This window comes from Puma concolor, chromosome D1 (assembly GCF_028749965.1).
Source record: "Puma concolor isolate L17-30 chromosome D1, mPumCon1.1.hap2, whole genome shotgun sequence".
Taxonomy (NCBI): domain Eukaryota; kingdom Metazoa; phylum Chordata; class Mammalia; order Carnivora; family Felidae; genus Puma; species Puma concolor.
In genome coordinates, this window is record NC_141676.1 from 76,922,240 (window position 1) to 76,940,450 (window position 18,211).

Sequence of the window (18,211 nt, forward strand, 5' to 3'; positions counted from 1 at the left end):
AATAAGGGGTGGACTGTTAAGTAGGTGCATGGGAGAAAATGTGTAAGCACAGAAGCGAAGGATTAGACAGTCATCCATGGATGCAAGTTTCCACGCTAAGTCCCAGTTTCCATGTTGCCCTGGCTCTTTCCCCAGGTCTACAACCCCTTATAATCGGCCATACTGATGTCCATTCCACCAGTATGCAGCCTCTGTTGTGCCCTTTTCCCAAGCCAGTCCTGACTGATGTGGGAATATATTTTTTAATTATTTACTACAGAAAACAAACATATATATAGAAGTAGAGAGAATAGTATTATGGATGCACGTACCCACTCCCCAGCTTCCACAATTTTCAATGCATGGCTGACCTTGTTTCATTTATATTCCCACATACTTCTTTCTCATTCCATGAATAATTTTGAAGAAAATTCCAGACGACATATCATTTCATTCACAAATATTTCAGTATGTATCTCTAAAACATAACGACTCTAAAAAATAACTAATATATTTATCACGCCTAAATATTCATCATAATTCCTTAATAACAGTAAGCATTCTGCCAATGAATCATCTTTTTGTTGATTTGGTGTGCTTGAGTCAGATTCCAACTAAGACCCATTTGTTGTTATTTAATTTTATATCTTACAAGTCTCCTTGACTCAGCAATACCCTCCCACCTCCTTTTTCCCTCCACTTGCAATTATTTGTTGAAGAGAACAAGCTGCTCATCCTGTAGAGTTTCTCACAGTCTTGATTTTGCTGATTGCATCCGTATGGTGTCATTTACAGAAATGGTATTTACAGACCACAGTCTGAGAACTAGGGTATTCAGTTCCTACTGATGGACACTTGGTCGTTCTAGTCTTTTAGTGCAGGAGGGTTCCTCTGCCCTCATGAGTGGCATATAGCATTAGTTCCCCCCCTTAACAAAGCCATGAAACCAATATGGTTTTCCTATTTTTCCTTTTCTGCCACTCATTCACTCTGTGGAAAAATCAGTAACTACCTGATATTTAAGAAGCAAAATAGAATAGCTGTTAAGAACACATATTCTGGAGCCAGCCTTCCTGGTTTTAGATCCTAGCTTTGTTATTTACTAGTTCTCTGGCCTCTCTATACCTCGGTTTTCTAATCCCTAAAAGAGTAGTGGCCATAACACAACTTAAATGGCATTATTTTTGAATGAATTAATATACATAAAGCATTTCAATAATGGCAGGTACATACTAAGCATGTATAAACACTTACCATTAATATTTGCAGTGGGCATTGTACATGTGCAAACACAGGTACTTCAGCATGTAACTCAACTCAAACTAACTTAACAAAAAAAAAATAGGACTTACTGAATTACAAAGCTTGCAGTAGTCATGGGGAAGTGATAAAGGGGTGAGGTGTAAGAGCTAAGGACTTACTCAGAAACTGGAGTAGAGGACACAAGCCTCCTTACCCTACATATCACTGTTCAATTCTCCTTCTGTCTTGTCCTCACTCTTTTTCCTTCAGATAGGTTGGTATCAGGGAATTAGGCTGCTGCAGCCCAAAATCAATGTTCTTTCAGCTCAGAATCCAAGAAAAAATGGCTACCCTTTCCCTTCCAATGCAGAGAATTTAATGAAGCACTCTGATGGCTGACCTTGAATCATATGTTCATCTTTGGGCTAATCCAGGGCTTTGAAGGAGTATTGAATTATGGTTTGCCCTGTGTGGGTCACATGCCTACCCCTGTGAATGGGGGAAATCTTAAGTAAAGCCTACCAGGACCACACAGAGTGAGGAAGAGATCCCCAAAGGAAAAGACACCCCCTTAAAGAAGGGAGAAATGAAAGCATACTGGAGACATAAAAACAATAACCGCCAGAGCTAACTACGAAGAAATTACAATATGGTGCCCACTTTCAAGGAACTTGGATCCTGGTAGGAGAAGAGGCATAACAGATAAATTAATCATGCCATTATTAAGCAACTATTCCATGTCAGGGACCACGTGGTGGCGGTACAGGAAGGAGTGAGAGACACCCTCTTTCTCAGCAGCTGGTCTAATAGAAGTATCTTGCTTTCCCTATTGTGTTCCTGAATGCCTAATGCTCACTCTGGTGTTTGAAATGCAGCAAGCAAACTGGGCACAGAGATTTCAGGCCAGACTCCAGAGGAATGAAACACAGGCACTCATTTCTAATTTGGGAAGGAGCTTGTCTGGGCAGTCTTTCTTCTTCTTTTTACAAACCCTTTAATTATATCATAGAAGTCACATTTACTGGGGGGAGGGGCTAGGACTTCCTATCGTTTGGGAGAGACATGCAACTTGCAACAAGCTTCATCTCATTTTCAAGAGATTTGAAGTAACTTACAACAGTGAATGAAAGTGGAATGTCCCACGCATCCCATCAGCTGGAGAGCATGAGGAGGTTACGTGCACACCAGCATTAATCTCCTATCTACAACGACAGCCTCTCCCTACCTGATTATGGGCAACTTCCAAAACCAAACCAGACAACAATAAACCTAAGAGCGCTTTCTGAGAGGTTTCCCCAACAGGGAGGAGGACCATGTTCTCACTCTTGAGCCGCATCTTATTGTCTCTGTGGCCGGTGACACCCCGAGAGTACTGGCCACTGGTACACTCCCTGCATTTCTATGGCCAACGCTGTGGTTTGTGGCCATGGAAAGGATTTAGGTCCTTGTCCTCCCATTGGTTGCACCTTTTTACAAAGTTGTCCTGAGCCCATCCCAGCAGCCTGGGGCCCTGCATATTCCCACAGAGGCTTCTATCGAGGCTGGGGCCAGACTACACCACTCCCTCCATGGGTATCATTTCTGACTGTCGTCCTTACACCAGGGCACACAGCTCTCCCATCCATTGTTTCCCCTTTCTCCTCCGAACCACACATAACTGCAAAAGCCTTTTCTATCATTTTATGAAATTAGATCCCCAAAGAGCCCAGAACAAATCTGTAAGAGCCTGAACAAACAACCAGACTTTGAACCTGGGGGTGAGCTTACCCTGAAAGCAGGAGCCCAAAAGCATCTGCTTCATATGCAAATCCATCTTTCCAAAATAAAGAAACCCAAGAAAGGGGGAAATAAATGTAGATTTATTACAAAAAAATAAACAGAAGGCCAGAAGAAAAAGATTATACGTAGAAGCACACACTGTACAGTTGTGCAGCTGAGCTTTGCAGTAGCTAAAGTGAAGACAGAAAAAGAATCCGCGAGCAGGTTCAGAATTTCATCGGAAATAAATAAAACCAGTAGTTCAGGAGGAGTATGGCTTGGTCTGGCGGTGTTCTGGAGTCTTTACTTCAGTTAACTTTATGTTTTGGTTTGCTGCTTTGTCCTATCAAGTCCCCTTCCCTTTCCTCTGGGGACACAGACCACATTCCCCAGCTCTCTTGCTGTCAGGTGTGGCCGTGTGACTGAGCTCCAGCCAAGGAAATATGGCCAGAAGTGCTGTGTGTCATTTCTGGGCAGACTCTGATAAGAAGCAGGTCTACCTCTCCTATAGTTTCTGTCCCCATCTACCAGTTGAACAGGAAAAACTCTGCCCCTCATGAGGAGAGTGGATCATGAGCTGGATAGAGACTGGGTCCCCAAGTGCTGGTGTGGAAGGCTGCTAAGCCATGCCACTCACAGCAGACTGAGCCATAGGGAGAGGTAACACAATCAGTAGTAAGCCACTGAGACTGCAGCGTTTATCTGTTAGAGCAGCTGATGTCACCATGCCCAAAATATACGGGCTAACACTGGCCTCCCTTGTCTTAAACTTCTCTTCCACCCACTCTCCCCGATGCCCCAACAAACATTCCAAAATTTTATCTGCAACCTCTCCCAGCACAATAGAAGATATTCTATCAGGGGAGGGCTCAAAGCCACTTAGATTGACTCTGAGCCTTCGGATGATCTTTCTTCTCCTGGATCTCTATGCCCTCTAGCTAATATCACCCTGTCCCTTGCAATCTGACAACTGTCCATTCTTCATACCAGAAGAGACCAAAGGAGGTGGGATTTGGGAAATTCTGCATTCTCTCCGCACTGGCCACACTGCAACATCTGAGAGTTGTTGTTTCCTGTGACGACAAAACACCAAGAATGCGTCCCTCCTGCTGAGTCACAGAACAGGCCATGTGGCACACTGTCCAGAACTGCAGGTCCCCACAGCCCTTTTAGAAGAGCCAGGGGGCATGAAGGGTGGAGAGGGGCCAACCCCAGCCAGTCAGGTCTTTCAGTAAGTTAGGCGTTGGCCTGGAAGGAGGTCCACAGGCATGCTGATACAGCTGATGGAGTCCTGACTGTCACACCATTAGTACTCTGAAGGACTCAGGTACTATCGTTTTCTGGGAGGTCATGTTGACATAACATTCCCATGGTAATTGGCCTTGCAAAATTCACTGGTCAAAATGTTCATTTCCTGAGCAGAGATTGCAAGTAGTAGCCAATCAGTGAAGCCAATCACTCAGCACATCTATGTCAAAATTTGAAGAGTTCTGAGTAGCTCCGTCACTTGGGCACTTGCTAAAATCTAGAAGAAATATTGGTCTGGACGACATAATGCCTGGGTTTCAACTGATCCAACAATAGCCACCACTTACGGGGTACTTGCTGCGTCCCAGATCATTCTGGGCACTCTGTATGCAGCATTTCAAACATCTCCTTTGAAACAGGGTATCATTTGCATGCCCATGTATTTGAGAGATAACCTCATTTCACAGAAAAATACAACTGTCTACTGTACACACAACTGTAGGCTAGTCCCTCCTGGAAATAGATCAGGACTTTGATTTTGAGTTTAAAATCTCTTTGTGGAAGTGAAATTTTTCAGAAATAATTTGAGAATCCTATAAAATAGCATACACAGCTAGCCTTTTTTCTGCTCAAAGCTAGATGGGGACTGAAGGTTCTGTAGAGAAAAAGGGATGTGTGGGGGGCGGGGAGAGTCATGTCAGCCTGAGACGTAAGGCCAGGGTTGCAGGGTAAAACCAGCCCCGTTACCAGGGGTCTGGATGGACAAACACCAGTTGCTGAGGGGGAGGACGGCCAGCACTGAGGTGCAGGTGGGGAGGTAGAGTAGACAGCACCTTGGGAGAGAAGAGATGAGGCGCTCAAGAAGAAGCTGAAGACGGCCTGTTTTCATTCTGTTGGGCAGCTGCCCCAGAGATGCCCTCAGAGCAGTGACTCTGACCCACAAACCGCGGCAATCAGCCTGGGAAGCCAAACCATCAGCTAGCAACCAGTCAATGAAATCAAATCACAACCTCTGTAGCAATAGGCCCCGATCAGATTTGATCAGTAACTGATGGCTTCGCTAAGTTTTGCCCTCACTTCCGACTCAGGATCACCCAGACATGGCCAGATATGTTCCCCTCACCAATTACGCAGGACGCTCAGCTCTGGTTATCCCACCTCCTGCTTCCCCATGCAAACTGCCTCCAATAGGCGCACACCTGACCCTTGCCCTTTTTTCTCACTATAAAGCTTTTTCACTCCCTCGCTGCCTTTGAGTCTCTGCCCAAATGCAAGTGATGGGGGCTGACTCTACCGTTAGAGCAAGTCCTGAATAAATAGCCTTTACCTGTCCTCATGTGGGTGGTCTTTGTTTATTTCCACACAACCAAGCAAGGAGGAAAGAACAGGAATTAAAAATCAGACTGAATGACTGAATGTCGAAGTCCACCAGTAGAAAAATGAATCCATGGTGATGGAAATAAGAAAGCGGTTGTCAGGATGTGTGTGGGGGGGGGGGGAATGGCAGGAGTGGGGTGAATTCACTAAAAAGGGTCATTAGACGCTTTCTAAGATGATGGAAATGGTCTGTCTTATTTTGAGTGATGGTTACATGGTGTATTAAGTTGTCAAAACTCATTGACTTAGATCCTTAAGATTTAAAGTGCATTAAACTGTACTAACATTATTAGTTATGGCAGGCTGCCTTTAGGAGGGTCCTCAACTCCTGGTATTCACACCCTTGTGCAGTGCCCTCCCCTGGTGTGTGGGCCAGACCTAATGACCAACTTCCCACAAACAGGTACAGCACAAGTGACAGTTTATCACTTCTGAGGTTGGGTTATGAGAAACTGTGGCTTTCAGGATACTCTGTCTTTCTCTTGCTCTCACTCTGGGAGAGGCTGGCTGGTCTGTTGTGAACTTACCCTAAGGAGAGGACAACATGGCAAGGAACTTAGCTTCCAACCCACAGCCAGTAAGGACCCTGGGGCCTGGCAACAGCCAATAAACTTGAAGCAGATCCTTCTCTGGTAAGCCTTGCTGTTATCTTGATTGCAGCCTTGGAAAAGACCCTGAATCAGAACCACCCATCTACACTGTGCCTGGATTCCTTGGCCACAGAAACTGTGAGATCATAAATATTTATAATTTTAAGCTACTAAGTTTTGGGGTAATTTGTTATGCAATAATAGATAATGAATACAAAGATGAAATCTGTTCTATATCAATTAAAAAAAAACCAACCACTTGTTAAAAAGGAAGGGAATGGGGGCGCCTGGGTGGCTCAGTCGGTTGAGCATCTGACTTCGGCTCAAGTCATGATCTCATGATTCGTGGGTTCAAGCCCCACATCAGGTTCTGTGCTGACAGAACCTGTGTCTCCCTCTCTCTCTATGCCCATCCCTCACTCATGCTGTCTCAAAAACAAATAAACATTAAAAAAAAATTAAAAGGAAAGGAGGCACAGTACCTGGTAATACATGCCTTTGTTCCTTTCCTAGCTCAGGGACTCTGCTCTGTCCACCATGATCTACCCAAGTCTTTCCCGGAAAGCGTTCTTCCAGAAGAGAAGTTTTCTCAGTATAAAAATAAGTAGGACATACAGACACATCCATGGAAGATCTCCTCTAAGGCACAGGGAGAGAGATTCTCCACATGCTGTTACAGGAACATTCCTAGCTCTGAGGTGCACATGGAATTCAAACATGCTGATACCCAGACAGGTTCATGGAGGGAGGGAGGTGGCAGAAGGGGCTATCTCTTCCCTCAGATGCATGGTCTTCACCATGCAGCTCCTCCTCACATCTTCCCCTCTCTTAGCCCAGAAGGCAGGGGAGAGCATCCCTGGTCAGGACCGCCTCTGTCAGGGGGATAGCGGAGAGAGCGTGGGCTCTGACAGCACACAGATCTGGACTCAGGTCCAGCCCCATGAGCGGTTGGGGGCGGGGGGGGGGGAGCTTTAGTGCACGGAGGAAGCTCAGGACGTGCCACTTGGTATAGTGATTATTTTGAGCTCAAAGCACTTGAAAAATAATACGTGCAGAGAGATACTTTTCTCTGTACACCCTTATCTGCCTAAAGACAGAGCCTCCAACAGGAACTCAACTGTTATAAATCCCCTCCCCTGGGGTTCCATCAACCAGAGGAGATGGACCCCTTTCACAGGAAAGGAGACTAGAAGTAGATGCCACATCCAGGCCAACTTTGTCACAAACCATCATATCTCCCCCACCTATTTTGCTTGGGGCCCATTCATCTTCCCTAAAAACCACTCACTCACCTCCCACTTCCCTTATTCAGATGGCATGTCAATTCTGAAATCTCACCACGTCTGGGGGCATTCACTTTTCTGTGTATGACATCCCTCTGCGCATAATATTGAAAATGAATAATTGTATATTCCTTTTCTCCCAGACCTAGACGAGGACAGTAGAGGGAAAGTCTTTCCTTCCCTGCAACACCATGACTCCTTTCTGGCCTCAAGAACCTCATCTATAAAATTAAGATAACTCCGACCTTGAGGAATGATCGTAAAAATTAGCGACAGACACCAATATGGATGAACCTCAAATGTACTGGCCTGAGAGAAAACAGCCAGATTCAAAGGCTACATAATATGACATGCTGGAAAGCGCAAAACCATAAGGGCAGAAAACAGATCAGAGGTGAGAGGGTGGGAGGAGGGGAGGGCCACAAAGTGGCACCAGAGAACTCAAGGGGGGCGGTGACACGGCTGTTCTATATCTCAATTATACTGATGGCTGCATGACTGTATGTGTCAAAATGCACAGAACTGCACATAAAATTGATGAATTTTATTGTACGTAAATTGTACCTCAGTACACCTGCTTTGAAAAATAGGGGCAAAGTAAAAGGCACAGACACAATAATTCTCTCGTTCTAGCCCACTGCCCAGGCTGGGGTCACAGCCTCTAAGACTGCCCACTGACTCCTCTCTGCCTTGGGGAGTTTGTCATTTGGGGGCACACAGACTTAGCCCTGGGAAGAGTGGTATCAGGACCATTCAAAGATGGCACCTGTTCCATCAGCTAACAGGGGAACATTAAGAGTCAGCCATTTTCATCTATCATTAGCCTCTATACAAATTCATGTATGTTTTTTACTCCAAACCAGCAAACAGGATGTTGACACAACCATAGAGCAGTGCCTACAAATCAGACATATATGTTATATGTAAGCTGCTAACAAACTATTGAATTCACCCACCCTCCTTTGCACCAGCAAGGTAAAGAGCAGAAATGTGAGTTTTTAATCAAATCAGAAAATGAGAACCAAAATATGGCAATGGTGCCTGTTAATCTCCTCTAAGTTTCCACAAGGATGGGCCCAGCCAGAAGCCTTCATTTCAATGGAAGATACAAATGGTTAGTTTGGATAAAAGAAAATGAAACCAGGGCAGAGAAGGGAGTGGCTACATCCTGAGCAAGACTGAATTCCGAGGTTGGTCAGTCGAAGGGCAGCTTATAGCTCGGAAGGCAAAGCCTTGGGTTACCAAGCCCAGGCAAAAGGATCTTACAGGCTGGAGGGCTGGTAAGAAACCTGGATGTCCAACTTCTTTAGGCCTCGGGGATTCCAGAGAAATCCAGCGAGACTTGTGTGGGTGGGCCAAGGCAAAAGCACAGGCAGGAGAAAATAGGGAGGGGATTCCACGCCCAGCAGGAAGTGGTTCCCGACACCCCGGAAATACACTCTCCTCTGCAGGCATCTGTCTCCACTGTACCACAGATCAGGCTATAGTAATAGGCCACTTACTTGCTGTCTCCACCACTGGATTCCTTGTTAAGAGGAAGGGTGTATGGAACTCATCATTGTATTAACAGCTTCTAGCTCTGTGCCCAGCCCTTCTGGCAGCAAGTACAACAGGAACAGCTAACTCTCATATAATAACAACAACTAACACACATTGCACTCTGAATGTGTCATGTGTACTCTAAATTCTTCACATCTATTAACTTAATTTTTTTTTAATGTTTATTTGTTTTTGAGAGAGACAGAGACAGAGACTGAGTGGGGGAAGGGCAGAGAGAAAGGGGGATACAGAATCTGAAGCAGGCTCCAGGCTCCAAGCTGTCAGCACAGAGTCCAATGTGGGGCTTGAACCCCTGAACTGCGAGCTCATGACCTGAGCCAAAGTTGGACGCTTAACCAACTGAGCCACCCAGGCACCCCACATCTATTCACTTTTAAAATTCTCAGTGTTGGAGAAACTTAACAGAAGACCATGGGGCAGGGGAAGGGGGAAAAAAAGTTACAGAGAGGGAAGGAGGCAAACCATAAGAGACTCTTAAAAACTGAGAATAAACTGAGGGTTGATGGGGGGTGGGAGGGAGGGGAAAGTGGGTGATGGGCATTGAGGAGGGCACCTGTTGGGGTGAGCCCTGGGTGTTGTATGGAAACCAATTTGACAATAAATTTCATGTTAAAAAAAAAAAGAAGGAACATAACAAATGACACAAGAGAAAAAAATTTTCAGTGTTAATATTATATTTTATAGATAAGGAAACTAAGGCACAGAGAGTTCAAGATGCTTGTCCTAGGCTATACCACTGGTAAATGGCAGAGCTGGGCTGTCTACTCCAGAGTGTATTTTTGGCCTTCTAATAATGTACTTGGTAAAGATCTGCTGACTGAACAGGCCAAGGCTCTGTCTTTGCCCTCTTCTCTAGGACTCTTTCTCCATGGCCTCATCTACCTCTTCAGTTCCTAATATTACATCTCTGCAGCCTAATCTCTCTCTTCAGCCTACTTCCCAACACTAAAGACATCTCTGCCTTTAAATGTTTATGGTTTAGTCAAGAGACAGATACATAATCAATACCAGTAAATCATTCACCTACCGGTACCACCCTACCTCTCTACCTCCTCTCTCTCTCTCTCTCTCTCTCTCTTTTTACGTGTGCACACACATGAATCCCCAAAGTCCATCCCTTACTGCCTTCTCCTCGGTAGGATATAACTGACCAGAAGGGGTATGTCTTACAGTTAACCTACTGAATAGCTGAGTCGGTTACTCAACACCAGTTCTCTGTTTCTACTACCAGCCCCTCAGCACACAGAACAATGGGTAGGTAGCAGCATTTTCCCCCAGCGTGAAACCGGAGACCTGCTCTACAAGGAAGAGTCTGCATGGAGAGGCCAGGGCTCTCGGGCGGGAGTCTGCTGCCCACCTCAGGGTAAATCTCTCTTCATTTATCTGCAAAGTTGGAGATGGGGGTGAGGGGCGACCCTGCCTGTCTGCTTCCAACAAACATAATAATTCACTCAATGTACTCTACACAAGTACAAGAGCTCACAGCCAACCCTTTTCACTTGGGAACATATGCATTGGAGAAATGGCAGAGGAAGCCTCTCTTTCCTAAATACAAAAGGAAACCCAGGATCGTAAGCTTTATGAAAAAAATCAATAGGTTAAAAGCGGAGAGCAGATAAAACAAAACAAGAAACTCCCTCAAAACAAATTCTAAAAAAGAAAAAATCGGACTTTAGAGGAAACAGGATACTCAAGAAAAGAGGGAAAATGTAAAAGTTTTTATTAATATGATCAGATATTTGAGAAGCTATTACATCAATGGAACATGAATAGGCTGCTAATACAGAGGACATTGAGAAAATAATTGACTGGAAATTAAAAATGTGATTTCTGCAATAAAAATTTAAAAGTAGGGGCTCAATGATAAAATTAAGGAAATTGTCAAGAACATGGAACAACAGGGACACCTGGGTGGCTCATTTGTTGGGCATCTGACTCTTGATTTCAGCTCAGGTCATGATCTCAAAGTTCGTGAGTTTGATTCCCATGTCTGGCTGTGCACTGACGGTGCAGAGTCTGCTTGGGATTCTTTCTCTCTCTCTTCCCCCCGCCCCGCCCCCCTTCTCTCTCTTTCTAAACAAAACAAACATAAAAAAGACATGGAATGAAAGAAAAAGGATACAAAACATGAGAGAAAAGACACAAAGCATCAAACCAGGCATCCAGGTGTCCAACATCCATCCCAGAAAAACTGAATCCAGTACATGAAAGAGGACATAATTGAGAAATAAAAAAATATATAAATTTTCCAGAGTCCCCCCAAAACTTCACACCTTCAGAATGAAATGTGTTCCCCCAAAGCTAGAAGAAGAATGAAAAAAGATATGTACACAAATACATCAGTATAAAATTTCACTAAGAATAGATACTCTTAAAAGCCACCACTAAAAAAAAGTAAAGCACACATAAAGTTGGTCAACTCCAAAGGGACAAAAATTAGATTGACTACCGACATTGTAGCATTGATATTGGAAATTACAATATGATCTAGCAGCACCTGGGAAATATTGAGAAAATGACACTATGCCCACTGGCTTGGCTGTCCCAAAGGATGGATGGAGAGAGTCAAGAGACACAGGCAGACATCCAGATCCTTCCGTGTAGTTAGAAGGTACAATTACAGCCATACAGAGCACAGAGCAGCAGCACACCCAGTCAGAGTGCAAACCCTCTGGCTTTCACATCTCCCTGAAGGCTCACAGCCGCTGCTGTCCTACCTGGCTCAGGTAAGCATTCCATTCAAGAAGCTGTTTGGGGTGTGTGTGTGTGTGTGTGTGTGTGTGTGTGTGTGTGTGTGTGTTTAATGTTTATTTATTTATTTTTGAGAGAGAAAGAGAGAGAGAGGGAGACAGAAAATCTGAAGGACAGAGCCCATTATGGGGTTTGAACTCATGAACCATGAGAACCTGAGCCGAAACTGAGAGTCAGACGCTTAACCAACTGGTCCACCCAGCTGCCCCCGGTGTGTTTTTGTATCGAATCCTTATCCACACTCTGCCAGCCCAATAGGAGCAAGTAACTGATTACAACTCCAGCCTGTTCCAGAACGTTCACTGCGAGACAGGATGAATCCGAGGTTAGTCTCCCAAAGTCAGTCTCTTAGGCATCCTGCCCTCCAGCAGATCTACATGTGAGGGTCCCTTGAAGCCATTTCCTGCTGCAGTCAGTCACCATGGGGACCAAATTCATTTCAGAACTACAAGAGGTCAAAGAGTTTATCTCCCATAGTCTTGCTGAAAAAATAATGACTTGGGAATTTATTCGGAAATTGAAAAATGAAACTAAAAAAAGAAGAATTTAAGAACAATGTGGATTGGAGGATTGTCTACAATAACAACAGAAAGATTTATTCCATGGAAACAACAAAAAGGCGAATCAGATGACAATTGTACAGGGAGTTTATAAACCAATTGGCCCAAATTAGAAACTGAAGTCAAAGGACTTAAGATGAATATCTCCAAGAAAAAAAAAAAAAAAAAAAAAAAAAAAAGGATTTCGCTCATCAGATAGTATTAAAAACCTAGAAATATCCGGGAATTAAAAAGGCATTTATTTCTCTCAACAAGAAACAAGGAAACAATTAGAAACTCCAAGGAAAGCAAACAAGCAAATGTGAGAAAAATCCCAGTACAAAGACAGAGAACAAACTAAAATGGCATGGTTTTGAGCAAGGCTGGAACGTGAGAGAATTTAATTGCTCCATGGGCTCGAATATTCTTTGAACCGAGCAGGATTAGTGACATGGGATTTCACTGTATTTGGTTCTACAGTAAGTGAAAAATATATAACCATCATACGGGTGGTGATGTTTTATTTTTTAGAGTCAATCTGTAGACAAAACATGAGATATAATTATAGACACACAAAAGAATTCAAACAGCTGAACTTTGCAAAAATGGTAGTCTGCAACTGACAAGGAAAAAGTGGAAGATGTTGCATCAGCTCTGACTGCTCCTCCAGCAGGGACCATCTCAAGTTTACTGAACTGAAATTTGAGTATATTGTGTAGTTCACTCTACAGTGACTTACCACACGCCCTCCACACGCTACGCATTGCCCTGGGTCTTGAGAGACGATACTGAGCATGTCTACAGTGCTGACAGGCAGGTTTCCTGCCCTTGGGGAGCAGGTCATGGGACACTGTGGAGGGAGAGTGCAAGTGACAGAAAGTCACCATCTTTGACGGCAGGCAAAGAATGTAAGACTCCTTGACAATTATGGTAAAAGCCAAACAAAAAATAAAGTTAGAAATGGTTAAAAGCACTTGCCTGTAGAAAGTAAGACTGGTTGGTGGGGCAGTGGAGTTTAAGAAATGAGTTTTTTTACTTGACTCAATTTGCACTACTTTGAACCTTGCCTTATAAGGTTTATTTTAATCATAATTAAAAAAAAAAACTGTAATAATGCTACTTCTAACCGGCACGGTCAGAGTGGCTCACACTAAGTGCAAATGTTGCATAAAAGACCTGATGTCAGGGCTTCGGGATCCTGAATTTTGTGCAAAGAGTGTGAAATGGTGCAGCTGGGAGCCATTTTCTTCAATATACACTGAGAAGATTTTGGTCCTATAATTGTGCATCTGGATATTTTAATAGTGGTATGATATAAAATAAGCCTCTAGAAATATACTGTGTTGCCCTTTCTGCTTTTTTTATTGCTGTAAGTTGACTTTTAATTTTTTAAGTAGTATATAAATATTTTAGAAGGTGCTGTGAAAAAGTGCTTAAGAAAGTACATACTTGGGGCACCTAGGTGGCTCCGTTGGTTAAACAACCAGCTTTGGCTCAGGTCACGATCTCGTAGTTCATGAGTTCAAGCCCTGCATGGGCTCTCTGTTATCAGCTCAGAGCCCACCTCTGATCCTGTCTCCCTCTCTCTCTGCCCTTGTCCCACTTGCTCTCCCTCTCTTTCTCTGAAAATAAACATTAAAAAAAATGCATACTTGTCTATACACAAAAAACATGTTTGAGTGGTTCAACCCCTCTTATAGCCCATATCGAATAGTATGTTGGGATCTAACCATCGTGGGCAACAATGATCCCTGAAAAGACGTGTCCAGAGGTCTGTTTTGCCTGATCCCTTCCAACCTCTTTCGTCATTCTCTCCCAGACTACCTGAAGCTGCCCCTCCATAGCTCTAGAACTCTGGGAGCAGGAACAGTCATGGGGAAAGACGGAGGGTGGAAGGGGGTCCGCTTCAGAATGGGGTGGGGTGAGAAAGAACGAGGGGCACTGTGAAAGATCAGCTCTGATCTGGGAGGGACTCTGAGGAGGCATTAGGTTAGAGGTGAGCAGTGAGGGGCAGAGAAGAACGGATCTGCCCGTAAGGCAGGAGAGGGTGTGGGAGCAGTAGGAGAGCTGGTGTGGAGTTTAGGGCAGTGAACAGAGTGGCTCCAAAGGGACTGGAAGGAAGACCTGCAAGGCAGGGATGTGGTGAAGGAAAAGTGAGGGCAACACAGCCAAGCCCTTGTGGTGAGAAATGAACTGCCGTAGACATTGCTCAGGAAAGGTGGGCATCCCAGGGCCTGCCTGGGAAGGGCACGTGGTCTATCTTAGGTGCTTTGGCCGTGTGGTCTCGGGTCCAAGCCCACCCAGGGACTTGGTGACACAGAATGGAGAATTTGTTTAATGAACCCAGAACATAAAGAATCTGATCAACAAGGCATAAAAATCACTTGGGGACTACCCCTACCTCAGTTGTGTCCAGTTGGGGGTCTGTTCTGTGGCCTACTTCCCATCAACCTCTGCTCTCATCCTTAGAGCAGGTGTCCGTGAGCACTCATTTCTGCCTCCACCTCCAGGCTGTCCTGGGACGCGGGTCTGGGTCACAGCTCCTGGACACTGAAGAGACACAGAGGGAGAATGTGTCTGTACTTGACCATCTGAATCAGAGCCCCGTGCTCTCAGAAAAAGGCGGTGACTCCCCCTGACCTACATTTTCAGGACTCGCGTTCTTAACCCTGCCATCGAGGGTGGTGACAGCTGCCAAGCACTGTTAATTCTAGACCTGTCACCAATCCTCTTCCCTGCAGGGCTTGGACACAAAGAACCATGAGCCATTGTTGCCTTCTTTCTGCTGTGTAGGAAGAAACTACGACTGATTCCTTTCACCCTGAGCTTCCTGAGAGTCGGAGTCACATGCCATGGGCTTTGGAAACACTGACCTCGGCTTGAGTTCCAACGTCACCATTTTCTAGCTGTGCAACTTGCAAATTTTCTTAACTCGTCTGAGCTATAATTTTTTTAAATTAACAACTCGATATTAATAACTACCTCATTGTATTATATGGAGAATTAAGTGAAATAATATGCATAAAGTAAAGTACCTAATTCAGAGTCTGGCACGTTGTACTCATCTTTGTTCTCCCATGTCTAGACATAGGTGGTGTTGAAAGTATCCTTGCGCGGGGCGCCTGGGTGGCGCAGTCGGTTAAGCGTCCGACTTCAGCCAGGTCACGATCTCGCGGTCCGGGAGTTCGAGCCCCGCGTCGGGCTCTGGGCTGACGGCTCGGAGCCTGGAGCCTGTTTCCGATTCTGTGTCTCCCTCTCTTTCTCTGCCCCTCCCCCGTTCATGCTCTGTCTCTCTCTGTCCCGAAAATAAATAAACGTTGAAAAAAAAAAATTAAAAAAAAAAAAAAGTATCCTTGACCTCATTTCCTGGCAAAAAAAGTGGGACCGCAGGACCCAGCTGTCTCCCATACCCCCCCCCGAGTCAGGTCCACACCCCGTTGTCACTGCCTGCACGGTCCCAGGTATGGTTTTCGGGCAGACCCTCCCTTCTTTCTGTTTATAGATCATATAAGCATGCTGCAAACCAAGAGGCTCTCTCTGGTTCTTGTCACATCCGTGTTGAGTTGCCATGCTCCCCGACTCTGTGCAGAGGGTGTAGCTGGCTGTCCAATGCCCACTAAGTCAGCGTGAAGGCTGGGTCTCAGTCCAGTCCCTGGGCTAGCTTCCCAGGGCTACTCCAGGCAGCCAACCCAGCAGAGCTTGCACACCAAAACCTCAATCCCAGCTTCTCCTTCTCTGAGTTCACCCCATGTGGGCACCTGTCTCTTTCAGCTGCGGGAAAAACTCCCAGATACCAGAACAAATGAGTCTGCAGGGTCATTCTGGCCTCTTACTGGATACCAGCAGCCCAGATTCAGAAAGACCAGGGCTTTCCCAGCAAAGGTTCTGGGAAGCCTGCTTTTTCCTCTTTTTTTCTCTTTTCTTGTGTTACTCTATTTTTTAGAGATCCTAGCTGTTGAAAAACATACTTTCTATCAACCACGCTGACAATTTCAACACAAGATAGTGGTTGAGAAGACAGGCTTTAAATTTGGATAGAACTAGAGGTGAATTTCATACCACAATTTATGAGCTGTGTGACCTTGAGCTAGTTACTTTAATCTTCTCATCCCAAACTGAAAATGATAGTATCTAAAGCATGTATTTCATCATTTGGTTGCAAGTGAAGAAATCTGACTCAGTGGTTTAAACAAAAAGGAATAGTTTCTCTCACCTAGCAAGAGCTCTGGAAGTGGTGACTGTGTAGTTTCAGCACCTCATAAACATCTCCCAGATTCTTTTGGCCTTTATCTCATCCTTATTGCCTCATGTTTATAAAATGGCTGTTGTGGCTCCAAATATCACATTTATATCAAGGTACCTGTATCTTTCCTTTTAACAGGAAAATAGAAGGCTTCGCAGTAGTCTTTGTTCTGGACTTTTCTTTAGATCCTATTAGCCAGAACTGGGAGATATGGCAATTCATAGCAAGGGAGCTGGGAAATTGGGGAATATTATTGGCTTAGACCAAACAGAATTCATATCTTGGAGCTGGGCACATTGCAGCTCAGGGGGAAAAAAGTCAGGGTTTAGTTACCTAATGTGATACTGTGATTTATTATAAGAAATACATATTTGTATTTCTTATATTTGTATTTCTTATATATTGTATCAAATATTTGGTCTTTGTCCCCATTTCTGGCACACAACTCAAAACCCTTGGAATTTCCTGTGTTGAGAGTTTATCACACTTTGTTATGTTAATGAGGGAACTTTTGGAAAACACCTCAGGATGGGGGCTGGTTGCCAATGGAGCCTATCTTGCCATGGTTGCTCCATGGTTGCCAATGGGGCCTGATTTTGATTAAAGGATTAGAACTTTCACTCCTCACCCCCCTCCCAGTCCCCACCTCCCTGCCCCCCACCCTGACCTCAGGGGAGGGGAGACAGGCTGGAGGTGGAATCAATCACAATGGCCAATAATTTAATCAGCCATGCCTATGTAATGAAGCCTCCATAAAAACCCAAGAGTACAGGGTTCAGAGACTTTCAGGGTTGATGAACATGTGGACATCAGGAGACACCGGGAGAATGGTGTGCCTGGGGAGGACACGGGAGTTCTGCACTCTGCTCACACACCTTGCTCTATGCATCTCTCCCACCTGGCTTTTCCGGAGTTATATCCTTTCATAATAAAGTGGTAATACAGCTAATAAAATGTCTCTCTGAGTTCTGTTAGCCAATCTGGCCAGTCAACCAAACCCAAGAAGTTATAGCCAGTTGGTCAGAAGCACAGGTAACCTGGCCATGTAACTGGCATCTGAAGTGGGGGGGGGGGGGTTAGTGGGAGGGGGGACTCATGGTGAGGGGGGGGCTCATGGTGAGGGGTAGTCGTATGGGACTGAACACTTAACCTGTGAGATCCAATACTATCTCCAGGCAGATGGTGATAGAACTGAGTTGAATTGTTGGACACCCAGTTGGTGTCCCCAGAGAAGTGCGGGTGCAGGTAACCCACATTGGAATGGAGTCTCAGAACCATTTTCCCAAGCAAGAGGTAGGTATGGCTAACAGGCAAGTAACCAGAGAAGTCTGACTTGACACAGGCTTGTGGTATTAAATTTAAGAATATTTGTAGGGTCGCCTGGGTGGCTTAGTCATTTGAGCGTCTGACTCTTGGTTTCAACTCAAGTCATGATCTAACAGTTCACAGGTTCGAGCCCCGTGTTGGGCTCCATGCCAACCGTGCAGAGCCTGCTTGGAATTCTGTCCCTCTCTGACCCTCCCCCACTTGTGTGTGCATGCGTTCTCTCTCTCTCAAAATAAATAAATAAACTTAAAAAATTGTTAAAAACAAAGAATATTTATAAAGTACTTAGTGCAGTGTCAGACTTATAAGTAGTGT

At 44.8% G+C, this 18,211-nt stretch overlaps 1 long non-coding RNA gene across 1 annotated transcript in view; it reads right to left on the minus strand.

The window, feature by feature from the left end:
* LOC147576821 (uncharacterized) overlaps positions 1-18,211 on the minus strand; it is a 56,043-nt gene that overhangs the window by 18,348 nt on the left and 19,484 nt on the right. The window contains exon 2 of the long non-coding RNA XR_015241181.1: positions 14,729-14,877. This is a non-coding gene — a long non-coding RNA (uncharacterized LOC147576821). The remainder of the gene's footprint in view (positions 1-14,728; positions 14,878-18,211) is intronic.